Here is a 15,882-nt window from a genome sequence, read left to right as displayed (position 1 = left end):
TTCCACCCCATGTTTATAATTAATCTTTGAATAAAAATAGTTAATTCAATATGATACATCTTCAATGCTTGAAAACTCTTTTACATGGAAAAATAGAGCTTGAACACTTCTTTCTGATTTCCTTTTTGCATTTTCCAAATTTTGAAAGCAGTAGAAGTTAAAGGGACTTTGCTAACTGTCATCTTGAAGGTTATCATTATTCCCAGCTCTCTGTTATTGACCTTTTCCTATGTGTTGAAGATTTCAGTCATGTGTTTCCTTTAGTTCCCACAGTGACATTACACAGAATTCCCATCTCACAGATAAGACACAGCATCAGAGCAGTAAGCAAGTGTAGGCTGGAGTCCCAACTTGACCCTGACTTCGGAGGTCATGGTTTTTCTGCTGCAGCCTACTTCCTCCTTGAGCATTGTAGATGTGAAATCATATGGTGTAGGAAGCCCTGGGTCTCTCCGTGTGGTCTGTTAAATCCAGGGAGAAACAGCGGCAGGAATGTAGAAAAGATGGACGAGAAGACAAGAGCTGGGTTAGGGGGTGACTCGTCTGCCTGGTTGGTGAAATGACCCCTGAACAACAGGAAGAGACTTTATTTATACCTTTACAAACTTGTAAGACACAAGGTTGCCTAGTGACTAACAATGTCCAGGCAAGATGTTTTTCTCAAAACTGAGGTAGCTTGGATGCCTACCCTCACTCCTTCACAGTCTGTGAGCTGGTGCAGGTGCAATTTGCAAATCTTTATGGGGAGCACATTTCATGTAATACATTAAGTGAACTTGCAAATGCTAAAACATTACCATAAAGTAGCAAATGCCTTATGCGCCCTTGAAAGTTTTCTTAAGTTCTAAAAGTCTCTAAGCTGAAAGTTCTTCCTTTGTTAGAGGAATCATTACAGTACCCAGTCAGGTTGAGAAGCAATCTTTGTGGAGGTGTGTTGCATTTCTGTAATGTCTGAAAACAGAGGCATAGCTTACCCACCCCCTGTCTGGGTGGTAAGTACCTTTAGAAGATGGTGATAGTGTATCTGTGTAGAAGAAATAACAATGTGCTTGCTATTTCAATGTTATGTCTAACTTAGGTGGTATTCCTCTCCTGCAAAGCAACCTCTGGGAATTGGAAAAGAAAATGCTGACACTCTGGTCACTGCTATTTCTGTGGGTAATAAAGTCCTTTGTCTCTGATCCCAGAGTCTTATGTCTTTAGCCAGCATGTTTAAAACTAGAGCAGGCTAATTTATTAGCTTGCAAGTAGAGTACAATCTCCAACTCTTTATAATTCTTAACACCTCACATAAGCCGTGATGATTAAATGAGATAGGCTATATCAAGAATTTGAGGACCAGCATATAGTAAGCCCTAAATATATATCAACCATTGATACTATTACCACTCCAGATAAAACCAAGACATAATTGGTTCATTAATAATGCAAATGTTTTGGTGTTTTACATGGAAGAACTCAAATGGCTTCTTTTCAAGTGCTAATTCATCTAACAGAGACATTCCTTTTTATTTATGCTCCAGTTAGTTGAGCTGGAATTCTTGGAGGGGCAGGTAAGCTCTGTAAAGACTGAGTTATGAATATTTTGCCTTTTATATCTAGGACAAGTGCTGCACAAATGATTCTGAGGGCACATTTTTGGTATAACTTGGATACAGATTTTTGCAATAATATAATTCAGCCTTGCAGAAGAACTCATCAGCCAACCAAACAAGTGGCATTCAATAGTCTGCCAAAATTTAATGACTCAAAAACCCCAGTGCCTCAATGCCTATAGTTCTTTATGTACTTGATCTAAGGAACACCAGAAATATGATTTTTAAGCCATCTGTGAACCATATAACTTCCTAATACAAAAATGAGTTAAGAAATACAAATGATAATGTAGCTCTGATAACAGTAGAATCCGTCTGGAATTCCTTCTGTTTCTCTTTGAATCTTAGCCATTTATTTTAGCTCTGCTCTCAGTTATTGAAAAGGAGAGGGTTTCTTTGTACGATGGTAAATTGGTTATGCTCCTTTGCAGGTGCTTTAGTTTGCATGTTCTGCCGTGAGCAATTCTAAGATTCACTTCTTCAGGGTTATCTTAACAGTCATAAGTCACTTCTGGCTTCTGGTATCACCGGTAAATTTTCCTATCAACGGATTAGGTTTGCCTTTTTATCAAAAGTGAGTTGTTTAGTGAATAAAAATTAAAAGGAAGGGGGATTTGCATAATCTCAAAGTGTTTGATATTGTAAGTAAATAAAGGGGCCAGTGAGATAGTTCAGCTGTCTAAAGCATCTGCTTAGAGAAGCTTAGGCAAATTGCAGGGATTGTGGTTCAATCCCCAGCATCACATGCTGTGCCAGCCCTGCCCCCAGGGCAGGCGGAGCCAGCCACCAAAAAAAAAGTAGATAAATACATACTTATTACAAAGAAAAAAGCAGTCAGTTTTCAGTGGAGAAGTCTGGCAGGGATACTCTTTGCCAAGAATAACATTAGTAATAATAAGACATATTTACATCATGTCCCTTCTGATATGCTACAGCGGTCATAGATATGTTGTTTCTGTGGCACTTTTTAAAATAATACATAATCTCAGTCTAAGCACAAGAAAGTACCAGACAAACCTAAACTGTGGACTAGACTACAAAGTAACTGACTAGTAGCCTTCAAAAGGCTCAAGATACTGAAAATGACCAAAATAAAACTTTTTTGAGTTGAATCAAAGGAATAGTATTTGACAAGCAAATGTATATAGAATCCTGAATTGGATCCTGGAATATTTTTTCAAAAAGGATATTAGTAGAAAAACTGGTATAATCCAACTATTATAGATAGATAAGTTAGGTAGAAATACAGGCAGGCAGACAGGGTTAGCGCCTGAAAGGAGTCAGTGCGTAAGATGAGAAGACATTACAACTGGGCTGGATATGCATTCATTGACTGCCAGACCTCAAAACAGATGGAATGACTTCACCTACGTGCTTCTGTAAGTGATGAACTATAATGACTGATACTATAAAGAGGCATCAACCAGCTGGGTGTAGGACAAAAACCTCCTTGGACCATCCTTTCCAGGAAAGGTTCCTTTTTTTTCCATACACACTTACTACTTGACTTACTTCCTCATTGGACTAATATTACCTAAGTGATTATATCTGTGATCTTATTGGTTGTTCATAGTTTTGTTCCACCTCACATCCCCCACCCCGTGATTTTGCTCTATAAAAATTTTCTTTGAGAAGTGGGCTCAAGGGCAGCCCATCTTTCACGTCCCCTTCTATCTCTCCTGGGCAGAAGCTATCTTTCCCTTAAGTATTGCCTCTATTTAACCTCTGTTGTGCCTTAGAATTCATTCTTTGATTTTGGGGAACACGAGCTCAGTGTGTGAGGCATCCAGCGGGATGGTGGTCACACTCTTTCCCTAGTACATTTGGCGGTCTTGTCTCATTCCTGTGTCACAGTGATTATACTTGTATAACCTTGTATGCGTGGCAGCTTCTTCATTTAGAGATGTGTGCTCTGGTTGTGAAAAATGGCAAATTTAGGAAAAGCTGAATGCAGGACATCTGGAAATTTTCGTACTTTCAAAAAATCTTTTACAAACCTAACATTATGTTAGAATAAAAGTACCTTAAAAAGAAAGAAGAGTAACAAAAACCTGTGGTTTTATGTTCTGTGCTACAAAGTAAAGAGAGAGGATGCAGCCAATTATTCTTCATAAGCAGGAATAGTTATATAACACCATGGAGAAACAGGATAAAGTAAGGTCACTTTGAAAGACACTCAACACAATAGCCTTCACTTTGCTGTATTTTCTTTTAATATATAGATAGAGGGATATATAGGCATAGCTTATTTCATTTTTATTTATTTATTTATTTTTGCAGAACCAGGGATTGAACTCAGATCCTTGCACTTGCCAGGGAAGCACTTATTCTACTGAGCCATCTCCCCAATGTTTTTTATTTCCACTGTCTAGCTCAGATTTTAAACATGTTCAGTGAATGTTTGCTTTGGTTGAGAATGATAACTAGGTAGTTTGTGCTGGGCTTAGATTTCACAAATTTTTAAAAATCTATTTATTTAGTGCAGGATCTCACTTTGCAGCTCAGACTCATAGTGATCCTCCTGTCTCAGGCTCTCCATCGCTGGGGTTACAGGTGTGCACCAGCACACCTGGTTTCAGTGGCTGGCACAGTCAGTGTTCAGGGGCTGGCCCAGCATGCAGTACCAGGGATCAAACCCAGGTCTTTGTGCTTGCCAGGCAGGTGCTTACACCACTGAGTTATTTCCCCAGCCCTTGAGCTCACAATTTTTTCAGGGTACTAAGTATCTGCTTTATAGATATTTAAGTTGTGTACTTAATATAGACTCAGAGCTTCCATTTTCTAATGCAAATTCAGGGGAATTCATTTTTACTTCTAGTTTATAATTTCTTTCTGTATTATAGAACATACTTTTTTCCATAAAAATACTCTTAAAGACAATTGTCAGACACGTTTTCTAGTGACAAGAAAAATGTTTCATTTCTCACCATTCAGCTATGCTGAGTGTTTATGTTAATGAACTGAAAACTGCAAGGAATAAGTGAGGTTTTATGTTCATAGCAATATTTTTGAGAGGCCAAAATAAAATGCAGATGATATTGATGTTCATACAAAGAAATCCTGACTCTTCTATTGTTCCCTTCAGATGTATTTTTTTCCCTTGATACCCGAACACAGTTTTTCACCAGTCTCACCACAAATATTTTTCAAACGTGTTTTGTTCTCTGCCTTTAGCTGATCGGGAACAGCTGGATCTGACCTCTGACTATCTTGACCTGGGAAGATACAGTGCAGGCTTCTACGTGACCTTCATGGTACAAGCTCTATGAATACACATCTTGGTGCTCAGCAGCTCTGAACAGCTCTCCTCAAGAGGAAGCAAAGGAGTTTTTCTTTCAAGATGCTTGTAGCAACCAGTTATGCATTCTTTCTCTCAGCCAAAAATGATTAAAAGCAACAACAAAAGCAGTGCTTTTTTTTTTTTTTTTGCTTTTTATTGAGGTTGACTTTATTTATCTTTGTTTATGCATTTACTGTATGTCAACAGTGTCTCATACAAAACAAGGGGAATCAGAATGCACTTCTGTCATTATCTGAAGGGTCTGTGCTTTGAAGAGTTCTTTTAATAAATAGTACTTCTGAATAAACTGAAAAATAACCACCAATTGGAAGACATGGCCAGAGGAGACCGATAACCCTTTTATCTTCTACTTGCTTGTGTGACCTCGGCCCTCCGTGTTTACCAGTAGAGACCTGCTGATGCTTCGCACTTGTACACATCAGTGTTAGTACTTTATAGTCATATTAGTTTTGACTCAGTGCAGTCTAGTTTGATTGCTAACCTTATTCACTGCATACTGATATAAGACCACTTCCTATTGGTAATTATGGCAAGATAATAAATTTGAAGAAGGCTGTCTCTGAGCTCAAAGTGATTATAATCTAAAGGTGAAAGTAGGTATCTGAAGCAGAATCAAACCTTTTTCAACAACCAACATTGGCTATATTGAGGATATGCAAAAGTTTGAGTATGATTTTTTGTTTCATAGTCATAGTTAACAATCTATTACGTATTTCAATATTGCTAAAAGATTACAGTTTTAATTAATTTATTTGGTACAGGATCTCACTATGCAGTTTGAACTCATGGCAATCCTCCTGTCTCTGCCTCCCCAGTTCTGGGCTTACAGGTGTATGCCACCATGTCTGGTTTCAGGGCCAGTACAATGCACCTGGGGTTCTGGGACCTGTACAGCATGCAGTACGGGGGATCAAACCTGGGTCCTTGTGTTTGCCATGCAGGCCCTTAGACTGCTGATCTATCTACCCATCCCTAAAAGATTACATTTTAAACATTCTTATCACAAAAAATGAGAATTGATATTGCCTTAATTAGCTTGACTTAGCCATCTCACAATCTATGTTGATTTGTTTGTTTTGCAGTGCTGGGGACTGAGCTCAGGGAAAGTTTTTCTATTTTTGAGTCAGAGTTGAGCTACGTTGCTACCTTGCCCGGACAACTTGTGGTCTTCCTGCCTCAACCTTCTAGAGTGCTGAGATTACAGGCATGTGGTACTTCCCTGTCCCAATAAGGAATATACATATGCCAAAACATCACATTGTCACAGTATGCCTATGGATATGTACAATTGTCATTTTATTTATTTATTAGTTTATTTGGCAGAACTGGGGATTGAACTCAGGGCCTTGTGCTTGCCAGGGAAGTGCTTGCCACTGAGACATCTCCTTGGCCCCAACAATTGTCATTAAAAAAAAAAAGAAAGAAAGAAATATGGGCTATTGTTGAGTATGTCATGTGGAGAGATATTTTGGTAGCCAAATATCAAGATGTTTTAAAAATACACATCTTTTTTTCTAGAAATTCTATTTGTAGGAATTATATCTACTGAAATAAGTAGATGTGTATTTCTGTACAAGGGTACTCATCACAGTGCTACTTATGAATAGCACTACAAACTATGCTACAAACTATGTAGGATAAGAGATACACCGAGCAGTAGATTACTATAAATCTGGTGCATACTATGAAGTCGTTATTATGGTAATGAGAATAGCATTTAGTAAGAAGGGAACTATTTATAATATACGAAATGACAAAAACACACAAAATGTGCAAATTTCCAAATTTATAAAGAATTACATATGTAAGTGTAGGTAAACAAAAAAATAGTCAGATTATATAATCCAGACTAAATAGGTAGTGTGGCAAACATAATGTAGATATTTCTGTACTTCAAAAAATAAGTGTGTATATTTATAACTTTAAAAAATAGTGATATAGTCACATAAGGTGGCCTATGCCTGTAATCTCAGAGCTTTATGACAAGTTTAAGCACACCGTGGGAAACTTAGCTATTCAGTGCGCCCCTGTTTGAAAATAAAAACATAAAGAAGGGCTGATGAGGTACCTCAGTACGTTACACACACACACAAAAGTTACAAAATTTTATCCAGTTTTCAATTTTTTTTCAGTAAATGTTTGCAGTACGTAGTAGTTGCCTTCTGCGTGGGAAGTTGGTGTGTGCCCTGCCCCAGCTTCCTTAGGTCTCTCTTCCTCTCTCCATTCCTTTCTTCATTCCTCCATCTCTTGGTGCCCTTCCCAATTGCAAAAATCTATTTCCCTGTTTCGTATTATCTATCTTTGCTTTTGTCCTTTAAATTATTTATACTTTGGCTTTGTCATATGTCATGTGATATTTAAAGTAGTGTCTGATTTTTTAAAGTGATCTGATTTTTGAAGATTATTATAGAGTAATTTTAAAAATGCTTTAAATAGGTTTGGATTCCATAAAAAACTTTCTGTGATGAGATGATTATTTTAGATTATCTATATATCTCGACCTCCAAATGGGTTATCTATACAAATGTATTTTATACTTAAAAAAAATTTAGGAAACATTTTCTCAAAGAAAACAACAATGCAAATGACCTACAAAGAAGCAGCCTAAAAAAATAAAAAATAAATTTAAACCTTTTGTAATACTTTTATCAATTATTATTATACTCTTTAAATTAAAAACTAAAAGTAAAAAGGACCAGAAAAATTAAGGTTTATTTTTTTTTTAAATTTTTTTTTTATTTTTTATTTATTTGAGAGAGAGAGAGAGAGAGAGAGAGAGAGAGTGTGGTGTGTGTGTGTGTGTGGCCAGCTCAGCCCACCAGGGGGCGGGGCTGGCTGGCATGTGGTGCTGGGGGATTGAACCGCGGTCCCTGATGCTTTGCCAAGCTTGTTCCAAGTAGGTGCCTTAGACCACTGAGCCATCTCTCCAGCCCCAATTAAGGTTTATTGAAAGTGTTAACATTTAATTATTCGACCCATCTTGTACTCCTGTATCTGTTAATCTGAGCAACAGATTTGATGATAAAAATATGTAACATAACAACCATTGTTAATTTTTTATTCTTGTTTTGAAATTCTGTACCATATGTACTATATGTTACTCTGTTTCTTTGTTTTTGCTATTTAAAAAGCGGCATCTAGGACGTCTGCGCACTTGCTCCTCTGCGCCTGTAACCTCCCTGACGCCTCTGCTGCTGCTGCTGCCCTTGTCGCCCTGGGGGAGACAGTTCGTCTCCAGGCTGGGCAGTGTGGCAGCCAGATCGGGTGATCAACGAAGAGCGTGTCGCTGACTGCACTGACACCAGCGACCTACCTGGAGTGCATTAACGGGTACTACAAGATCACAGGGCGGGGGTGGGGGTGGGGGGTGCAAGTAAGTACCCCGCACCCTGCTGGCGAACCTGGAGCCCAGCACCACCGGCTTTCCGCTCCCATCCCTCCAAGCAAACAGGCCTGACAACTTTGTTTCAGGTCAGAGTGGTGCTGGGAACAACTGAGCCCAGAGGTACTGCACAGCAGGTGCTGCGTCCGTGGCCTCTGCTCTGGATGCCCTGAGACAGGAAGCAGAGGGCCGCGACTGCCTGCAGGGCTTCCAGGTGACCTTCTTCCTGGGTCAGGGGACAGGGTCGGGGATGGGTACCCTCCTCCTTAGCAAGATGCAGGAAGGGTACTATTATGGTGTATATCTAGTTGTCCCTGTAAAGCTTCATGCAGTTTTGGGGCAGCTTCTGGAGGTTCTGATTGATTATTGTGGGTGTGGGTGCTGCACCCACCCTGGGGCAGGTAACTTGCAGTACACTGTAAGGAGGGGAGAGAGGCTGGCTAGGTTCCTGAGCGGCTGCCACTCCGTTCACTCTCTTGTTCTTTGCTACTGCTACCATGAAAAGTTGCTCTCAGCCCTGTGCCGCCTGCCTTTGAGCCAGCTGAGTATGGACTGAAACCTCCATTGACTGTCAGCTAAATAAACCTTTCCTTCCTTCATTTTGGGTGTTGGGTAATTTGTTCCAGTAACGAGAAAAGAGTAACAGAGACAAGTACTCAGATCGTGAACATGTGCCGTGTATTACTCTCACCCAAAGTGTCACACTGTGGTTGAGCCTTACAATGCCACTCTCTACCAGCTTGTAGGAAATACAGATGAAGCCTATTATATTGATAATGAAGCCCTGTATGAAGTCTGCTTCAGAACCTTAAAGCTCACCACACCCGCTCATGGTGACCTGAACCACCTGGTGTTGCCCACCATGAGTGGGGTCACTTCCTGCCTGTGCTTCCCTGGCCAGGTCATTGCTGACCCAAGGGAGCTGGCTATGAACATGGTGCCCTTCCCCTACCTGCACTTCATGCTTGGCTTTGCCGCCCTGAGCAGCTGTGGCAACCAGCAGTACTGCCTCAGCTCATCCAGCAAATGTTTGATGCCAAGAGCATGATGGCTGCCTGTGATCCCTGCAGTGGCCGCTATCTGACAGGGGCGAACCAGCTTCAGGGGCTGCATGTCCATGAGAGATGAATGAACAGATGCTTGACATCTGAAACAAGAATAGCAGCTGTATTGTTGAGTGGATTTTCAACAATGTGAAGACAGCTGTTTGTGACATCCCAACCCCTGGGGGCTAAAAATGTCTGCAGCTTTCATTGGCAACAGCACAAGCATGCAGGAGCTGTTCAGGTGCCTCTTGGAGCAGTTCATGGCCATGATCCTGCACAGGCCCTTCCTTCTCTGGGGCATGGGCGAGGGTATGGATGAGATGGAGACCACCAAGGCCGAGAACTACACGGACCTGGTGTCTGAGTACCAGCAGTACCAGGACACCATGGCTGAGGAAAAGGAGAGTGAGTTTGAGAAGTAGGCCGAGGAGGAGGTGGCCTAGAACTGTTAGCTGGTAAGGTGTGGAAGTGGTGTGACTCTATTCACCCAAAGTCTGCTCTAATGACCCTGCCTCAGTGTGTGCACTGCTGTCTCTGTCATGACATCATGTCCTTTACAGACACCAAAATTAAAGCATTTCATGATGAAAGAAAAGAAAAAAAAAAGCAACAGGTAGGTACTCAATATCTCTAAACCTCTCTGCTACTGTCTATGAAGAATACAAGGGGAATGAGAAGCTGCCACATTGACTGGTGTGCCAGTTAGGTGACTCAACCAGGGGATCCACCTACTCTGAGGCAGAGCTAACAGAATTAGGAACTAGCAGATGAGACCTGTCTGGACACCAAGGACCTGAAAATCCCATTGCTGACATAGACTCCTTCACACACCTTTACTCTGCAAGTGGGCATGGAGCGTCTCTTCCACGCATCACGTCCTGGAGACACACAGACTCTTCTGGCCGTCACCAAGCAGGTCTTCTCCTTGGATGCGCTGTTCCTTGAGGCCTGTCTCCACCTTCTCCTGGCCTCGTCCTCCCTTTGCTTTTAGTCTTTATGTCTAAGGTTAACCATAGGAGTCTAAAGACTTCACAAGCTTTGTCATGAAACACAGCATTGCTCCAGCCCTCTCCAACATGTTGTCCTTTCTATAAGTAGTTGCTTTTATCTCTCTGATCTCAATGTCATTTAGATTCATAACTCCAAGAAGCTATCTTCTTGGTACTGCTTGATTTTTCTGGTTTCTGGCATTATTAATGACTTTGGAACGTGGGAGATGAGGCCACTCGTAGCATAGTTTCTACCTCTTTCCTCTCCGTCTCCACCTATGCAGGCTTCTAATTCTTTCCTCCTGTACAGCTATACTGTATTTTTGTTATGGTAATATTACATATCAGTATGCTACTGTGTCTATGTTAATTATAGTTAGAGTAGAGAAATTAGTAAAGCAGGAACACTCTTACTTTCCTGTCCATTTTGTGGGAGTTAAAATTATTTTCACCCTCTTCAGTTTTCCTGTTTAATCACAGTTCAACCTCTCACTCTTCAATCATTTTCTAAATCTTCTCTCAAGAGTCTTTCTGAGGACTTTTCTACTGAGTTTTTTTCTTTTTATGGACAATATTTTTAATTTGTAAAAGCTCTTGTTTTTTCTTCGGTATAACATCCTGTTCTTGTTTTATTTTCTATAGAGATTGGTGTTGTACTGTTTTTATTCTTAGGTTTTTATTTTTTTGCATAGTCCGTGTTTCCTCCAAGGTGCTTTAAATCTATTATTTGGGTTTCTAACTCTCAAATTACATGCTGGCTTCCGATGTTTAATAATCTTATCTAATAATTATGAGTTGTCTCCTCACATTTTATATTATAGATAAATATATATATATATATATATATATAGAGAGAGAGAGAGAGAGAGAGAGAGAGTATCATTTTCTCACATTTGAAATATATTATCTGTTCACATTTTGTAGTCTTGGCTTTCCTTCTTTTTGAGGTAGGGTGTCACCATGGAGCCCAGGCTGGCCTTGAACTCGAGGCACTCTTGCCTCATGCTCCCAAGTGCTGAGACTACAGGCATGCACTACCATGCCTGGCTTGTAGTATTTTCATAGCTCATTGACCACTTGGAGTGTATGAGCAGATATTATTGATTATTAATTTTTGTGGAGTGATCAGGTTGGGATAGTCCCTCGAGAGCCTCCTGATGTTAGCGTCTTCAGAATTTTCCTCTTTGTTGATACCAACCTCCACAGACCTTCAATCTCTTCCCTGGATGATAAAGGCCTGGCTACCACTATCTATAGAACTGAATGGAGAAAATGACTAAGTTCATTTAATCTTCCAGTTTTCAACATAGTTTCCACACCTTCTATTTTGTCTTTTTGCACTTAGACCAGAGATATACTTTAGAAAATAGATCTCCAGTCTTCAGTGACTATAGCTGAGGTTAATTCAGAAATTTTATAGATCAGAATTTGTCCAAGATTGCCTGTCTATAGTTCCAGCACATTTTTGGGAAAATATGCTTTTAGAATTCCCAAGAGAAAATAACAGTTTAATAAAAATAGTATAAAAATTTAAAGCATCAAACATGTGTTTCAGCTGTAATGGTTTATATTCCAAACACACAACATGTGAGCAGTCTGGTATGCTTTAGACCATAATAATGAAATCTATTTTAGAGAGAATAAAAAAATAAGCAAAACATTAAAAATGACACAGAATTTCAATACAAGAAGATAGGAAATCAACAACAGTTGTTATAGTGCGTATGATTATCTTCAAAGTAGTCATTTAGATTACCAGATCAAGTCATGTAAAATTTGTAAGAAATTTAACATCAACTATTCCTTACAATAAGCCAATAGAAGTTAGTAGTACCATTATCTTAGTTATTGTGTGTGTATATAATTTTTTCCTGTCCTTTCTTTTCTCCTTTCCCTGGCAGTTTCTTTCCATTTCACAATATCTATTGTACCTTTCAGATTTTATTTACTCTTTCAGGTTCTTGCACTAGGACACAATATGATGCTTATACATGTGAGTCTGATATGGTTCACTTATGAGTATGGCCTCTAGTTGCATGCATTTACTTACAGAAGCCTCAAGTTTATCTTTCTTTATATCTGAGTAATACTCTATTGTATAAAAATGCCACATCAATTTTTCCATTTCTCAGTTGATAGCCATTTGGATTGTTTCCAAGATTTAGCTATGACATATTGTGCTGCTATAAACACGGATGCATCTATATTGCTCTGGTTTGATGTTTCCAATTCTTCTGGGAAAATACCCAGGAGGAGAATAGCTGGATGGAAGGGGATCTCCAATTCTAGGTTTTTGAGGAATCTCCCCATTGATTCCCACAGTGGTTATGCCAGTTTGTACTCCCACCAGTCAAAAAGGAGGGTTCCTTTTTCCCCTCAGCCTCGCCAGCATTTGTGATCAGTTGATTTCTTGATGATAACTATTTTTTCTGGGGTGAGATGGAATTTTAGTGTGTTTTAATTTGCATTTCTTGAATGGCCAATGATGTTGAACATGTTTTCATGTACTTATTTGCAATTTATTTCTTCACCAGAGAAATGTGCGTTCATCTCAGATGCTCATTTTTTTATTAGGTCTTTGACATTTAGGGGTCTGATTTAAAAAAAAAAAGAATTCTTTATATGTGCTAAATAGAAGCCCTTTGTCCAAGGTACAGTGAGCTAATTTTTCCCCCAATTTGTGGGTTTTCTTTTTACTCTGTTGGGTTTTTTTAATGTGCAGAAATTTCCCCCACTACCCCAAAAGTTTTCAATAAGATGAGATGCTAGTTGTTGATTCTTTAAAGTATTTCCTGTGCATTTAGGCTTTTGTTCATGAACTCTGCCTACTTCTATGTCAGTGAAGGGAACTGAAAACCTTGCTTTGTCACGCTATGCATCTCTGAGCCTTCTGTCCCCTTGTAAGAAGGCAGGACAGTGTGACATGTCTCTCAAGAGCAGTAGCCACACTCAGTGGCCTTCACTGTGGTGTGCTCCTGCCATATCATAGTGGCTATCTTCGAATATCTTTTCAGAGTATCGCTCTGAGATTATGTGAACTTTCAGTTTAAAAATAAATATTTACTCTTGATACTAAAAGCAAAATTCAATCCCTGGCATTTTTCTATAGTGGAAGAATCCCTAAAGCATTCAGTCCAACAGAACATAACCTTTCCTAGAGTCCTATATGAAAAGAAAAGGCATCAAAAAATTGAAGGAAAAACATTCTTTTTCAACCATAGTACTGTAATAGAACTTCTCATGTTTTTGAAAAATTTTAATCTCTATCTAGGTTTGAGTATTATGTTATTTCTGGTGACATTTGATGTTTAAAAAGGTCTTGTTAATAAAATTTAGACCACCTTCTGGCTGATTCATTGAGAATGATAACTCATCCATCAGGCTTTGTAATATTTTTCCTGTAAATTAACTTTGGAGCTTTGAAACATATGAAATAATCAAATCACTGTTATTTGAAATAGATACAGTGTGTCACAGTGCAGTTTGGTTTATAATGGAGGCTCATTACCATATTCATTACAGTGAATTATAGGAGATTCCTGGCTGGCCTTCATTAACCATCTGGCTTTAAACATTGATTTGTGGTTAAGTGTGTTATTTTTAGAAAAAAGCACCTGAAGATCTCCTGAAAACATTTGTCTCATCTTGTTCTACATATTTTTAAAGGCCATGAATCTCAATGTTGTAAAAAAAAAAATATCTTGCAGATTTTAGTGTATCCCCATCTTAACCTCTTGATTTATGTATTAGTTTCCTAAAGGAAATCAGCTGTGCCAGCAAGTTTTGATCCCATTAACTGTTATTCCTTAAGAAAATTCTCTAGGAAAAAAAATAGGAGACAAATCTAATTCTGTAGATTTCCATCAAAGTGATGAAAACTTCTATATACTTTCAAAATTGAATGCTGAGAAACTTCAGACTCATGGAGGATATTAAAAGCATCCATTTATTAATAGAGTCAACAAATATTTCCTGAGCATCTTTCACAGCATAGAGAGTGTTCTAGGTAGAGAGATGATGGGCGATAACAATGAATAGCAATTTCCCTGCTGGACAACAAACTGAAAAAAAGGCAAATAATCAAGATAGGAGGTCTCTGTGCCTACAGTTAATGCTAGTAGGTAGGGAGGATATGAAGCATGAAGTGATGGTATGGAGCAGATTCGATAGTCCTCACAAGACATTCTGATTTAATTTTCATTTTGATTTATACTTTTAAAACGTTATGGGTATGAGGTAGAAAAACAACTCTAAGGAAGCAAGAGTTGAAAGGTAGAGAGACTGTTCATAAGAGACCTATAATAGTTAGCAAGATAGACAAAGAGCATCTGGACTAAGATGACGGCAGAAGAAATGGAGAGAAATAGACAGGGGTGCCTTTTCTGAGATCTAGCTAACATGGGATGCTGATGCACCGAATACTAATAATCAGGGAATGACAGTAAATAAGGATTACTTCTAGCATTTGTTTTGGTCATCAGGGTGTATATCAGGCAAGTGCTCTACCACTGAGTTACATCCCTAGTTTGACTTCAAGGATTTACTGAAATGAAAATTCTGCTAGAGAAATAGCTTGTGTATCAGGAATTTGTTTTTTGACAATAAATCTGAGGTATCTGTTAGCCTTTAAGATATAGAGAAAATATGAGTATTTTATTTGAATAAGAATTGTATGTAAATGGAGAGAAAACATTCTCTCAGGCTCTCACAGAGAGCAAATTGGTCAAGCAATGGCCATGACTCATCCACATGGCTGACACTGATAAAAGATCTACAAACTGCAATACGGGGTTTCAGTGTAAATCCTGAGGGGATTTGACTGACCTTATCAGATACAAAAGTTACATTTCTTGTTAAAAAAGTCTTGCTTTATCTTGGTCTTAACCATCCAGCAGAAAAGTATGAAAATGAAGTATAAAAAGTAAAGCCATATTAATGTGCTGAGCTGGTGAAAGGCTCAAGTCAACAACTTCTGACATTGCCAGACCTATGGAAAACACATACTATTATGGATTACTGGACTATATTGGAATATTTGCTGAACACATGCACCTACAAGATTTAAATGACAATGGAATACCCATCTCTGACAAAACTAAACAGAAAAAAAGGGATACAAATGAAGGACCATTTTGTATTTGTATATTCAAAATAGGATAGATATGCAGCTACATTCTCTTAATTCAATGAATAGAGATATTTGTTCTAACAGTGTTTATGCACAGGATATTATGTCTACATCTTATACAATTAATAACCCCTAAGACAACAATATGCAATGTATTAATTATTGAAAATGTCCTACTAATCAGTTTTGAAACTGTCTCATGGCTATTTGTTTCTCAATAAAATTATTAAAAAGGAAAAGAATTATGCATAAAAATGGGTTTAAATAATGATCACTCAAAAAAAGAATATAGACCAAGAAAGAAAGGCCCAAAATTAACACTGCTATTATTCCAGGAAGAAAAAGAGAATTCATACTAGTTAGACATACAAAGAACTTGTTATACAGACACTGGAAAGCTGAGAGAACAAAATGAGGAAGCTGAGATAAGCCCAAGATCAA

The 15,882-nt window shown here is 38.6% G+C and overlaps 1 pseudogene; it reads left to right on the top strand.

Annotated features, from left to right (window-relative positions):
- The first annotated feature begins 8,351 nt into the window (after positions 1-8,351).
- LOC101570872 lies at positions 8,352-9,767 on the top strand (annotated as a pseudogene).
- Positions 9,768-15,882: the final 6,115 nt, after the last annotated feature.

This window comes from Octodon degus, unplaced genomic scaffold (genome assembly GCF_000260255.1).
Source record: "Octodon degus isolate 3935 unplaced genomic scaffold, OctDeg1.0 scaffold00009, whole genome shotgun sequence".
NCBI classification, from domain to species: Eukaryota; Metazoa; Chordata; class Mammalia; order Rodentia; family Octodontidae; genus Octodon; species Octodon degus.
The sequence above is the reverse complement of the archived record's forward strand: the minus strand, read 5'-3'. Positions and strand labels throughout refer to the sequence as shown.